The sequence below is a fragment of the Bos grunniens genome, chromosome 18 (assembly GCF_055505025.1).
Source record: "Bos grunniens cultivar Pamir isolate PY7600 chromosome 18, Bosgru_T2T1.0, whole genome shotgun sequence".
Taxonomy (NCBI): Eukaryota; Metazoa; Chordata; class Mammalia; order Artiodactyla; family Bovidae; genus Bos; species Bos grunniens.
This window is the reverse complement of record NC_141182.1, coordinates 59,736,835-59,740,000: the sequence shown is the minus strand read 5'-3', so window position 1 is coordinate 59,740,000 and position 3,166 is coordinate 59,736,835.

Genomic DNA, 3,166 nt, shown 5'->3' with positions numbered 1-3,166 from the left:
AAACTCATGTCCATTGAGTCGGCGATGCCATCCAACCATCTCATCCTCTGTCATCCTCTTTTCCTCCAGCCTTGAATCTTTCCCAGCATCAGGGTCCTTTCCAGTGAGTCAGTTCTACACATCAGGTGGCCAAAGTATTGGAGTTTCAGCTTCAACATCAGTCTTTCCAATGAACACACAGGACTGATCTCCTTTAGGATGGACTGGTTGGATCTTCGTGCAGTTCAAAGGGCTCTCAAGAGTCTTCTCCAACACCACAGTTCAAAAGCATTAATTCTTTGGCTCTCAGCTTTCTTAATAGTTCAACTCTCACATCCATACATGACTACTGGAAAAACCATACCTTTGACCAGATGGTTCTTTGTTGGCAAATAATGTCTGCTTTTTAATATGCTGTCTAGATTGGTCATAACTTTTCTTCCAAGGAGCATCAGATCAGATCAGATCAGTCGCTCAGTCGCGTCCAACTCTTTGCGACCCCATGAATTGCAGCACGCCAGGCCTCCCTGTCTATCACCAACTCCCGGAGTTCACTCAGACTCACGTCCATCGAGTCAGCGATGCCATCCAGCAATCTCATCCTCTGTCGCCCCCTTCTCCTCCTGCCCCCAATCCCTCCCAGCATCACAGTCTTTTTCCAGTGAGTCAACTCTTCGCATGAGGTGGCCAAAGTACTGGAGTTTCAGCTTTAGCATCGTTCCTTCCGAAGAAATCCCAGGGCTGATCTCCTTCAGAATGCACTGGTTGGATCTCCTTGCAGTCCAAGGGACTCTCAAGAGTCTTCTCCAACACCACAGTTCAAAAGCATCCAGAGGAGAAGGGGGCGACAGAGGGTGAGATGGCTGGATGGCATGACTGACTCGATGGACGTGAGTTTGTGTGAACTCCGGGAGTTGGTGATGGACAGGGAGGCCTGGCGTGCTGCGATTCATGAGGTCGCAAAGAGTTGGACACGACTGAGCGACTGATCTGATCTGATCTGATCTGATATTAATCACCTTCATCAGAGATGCCCTTCTCCTTTAATTATTTGGAATCTTTCCTCTTTTCCCTTCTTGAAGGATGCCCTGTGTTGTTCTTCCTCCCTGGATGCTTGCAGCATCTTACTCTGGGGATGAGGCCTGGGACTGTGGGTTGGGCTGAAGAATTCTCAGGGGAGTTAGAGGGGACAGGGTAGGTGATGATGGTTCCTGTATCTGTTCTGGACGTTTCAAGTCTAATTGATCTTTACCCCATGTAGTCACTTAATTACTCAAAAACAAAAACATGTGAGGAATCCTGAAAAGCCTGATAGATCTAGTATCTTGAGGTATCCCCATGTTTTAGTCTCCTATGTCACTGCTCACTGCAGCCCCCAGGTCTTCTAAGCTCTGTCCATCCAGGTACCAGTTGCCATCTTGGACAGCAGCTCCACCTTCCAGCAGTTCATGTGCTCATGTGCTCAGAGCAGGGGATGCTGAGTTTACTTTATTTAGAGTGGCCAGAGGGTTTGGAAGTTAAGTGTATATGAAGGAGACACCTCCTCATCCAACAACCGCACACCCGCTTGATGACCTGAAGTATCTGCCAGTTAGCTGTGAGCACGGAGAAGAGGAGCCAGTGAGATGGGACCTCTCTCTTGTGACTTCTTTGCCAACCATCTCTCAACTGCATAAAGTCCACAGCAGCTGACAGGTTTCCCCAAGAGAACTGGGTTCTTGGTCTCCATTCTGAATGCTCAGTGTTCTTGAATTTACAGCTTGGGTGCGTTTCTGTTGCGATGCCCATGCCCAGTAGTCTCTGCTCTTTAGCCGTCTTGTTCAGCCATGCCCGGAGAAGAGGCAGTGAAAAGGGTGTCGGGTCAGCTGAGGTGCCCCCTGCTGCTGTGTACATGAGGCCTCACCAGGAGGGGAATGTGATGCCGGGGAAAGTGTGGGAAAGTGCCCGTGTTGGACTCTGTGCTGGAGTTGACTGTCCTGAGTCCCTCCTGAGACAGTGGGCATAGACGACTGTTCCACATGGTGAGGTTCTCCTTGGGTGTGGTTGGGACACAGGAAGGGGCTATGTTGATTCTAAGCATTAAACAGCATATTTTCCACTTTCTTGATACGCCTCTGAAGACTCCTGTTGCCTGAGGATGCCCAGAAGAGGAGGGAGAGGAAAAAGCAGGAGTCAGGAATGGCTCTTTCTCAAGTAAGGTCATATTCTCAGTGGATTCTCAGTCTGTCCTTCGTGAAATACACGTATTTGGACTCGCTAATCTTGTCTGACTCTGGAGTATTCTGTCTCACACCTTTACATGCACACTCACCAGAGACCTTCCCTCAGAGTCTGTCATCCTCACTTAGATCCCATCTCCACATGATCCGGTGACCTGGCCCTTGTGAGGACGTTCCCCTGGGCACTGTCCTGGGCAGGGCTTCTCACGCACGGGTTGGAGACGGGGTCTCAGTGCTGTGGGGCAGCAAGGATTGCTAGGGCCCATCTGGATGTGCTGTCTGCTCTCTGTCAACCAGGGTAAGGAAGCTGCAGGTGGACGTCCAGTATTAACATGCACAGTACATTGTAAAATACGGATAGAGACCACTAAGGGGAAATCAGTTCTGACTTTGTGTAGTACATTCAAAAGTAATTGAGCCTCCTTGAAAATCTTAAGGATTTGGGAATGGAATGGAAAATTCAGAAAGAGACTTTGGGGCTAGGGTATGTTTCATTATACCATCTAACTGAAACTATGAAATCAACATTTTTTTTTTTTCCTGGCCATATGATGCAGCTAGTGGAGTCTTAATTCCCTGAGTAGGAATTGAACCTGAAACCCTGCAATAGAATATGAGTACTTAACCACTTGACCTCCAGGAAATTTCCCAACTTTCCTAATCTCAATGCAATATTTTGTTCATGGAATAAAAAGATAAACTTTGGTTTTTGTTAATAACTGGATACCTAACATTAAGGATTAAATCGTATTACTGTTTTTTAAATATATTTATTTCTTTTACTGGCTCTTCATTGCTGCAGTGGCTTTAATGTAGTTCTGTGTGGTGGCCACTCTCTAGTTGCAGTGAACGGGCATTGTGGTGGCTTATCTCATCTTGCAGCACAGGCTCTAGAGCAGGCTGGCTTCAGTAGTTCTACCTTCTGGACTCTAGAGCCTGGCTCAGGAATTGAGGCTTATGGGCCTAGT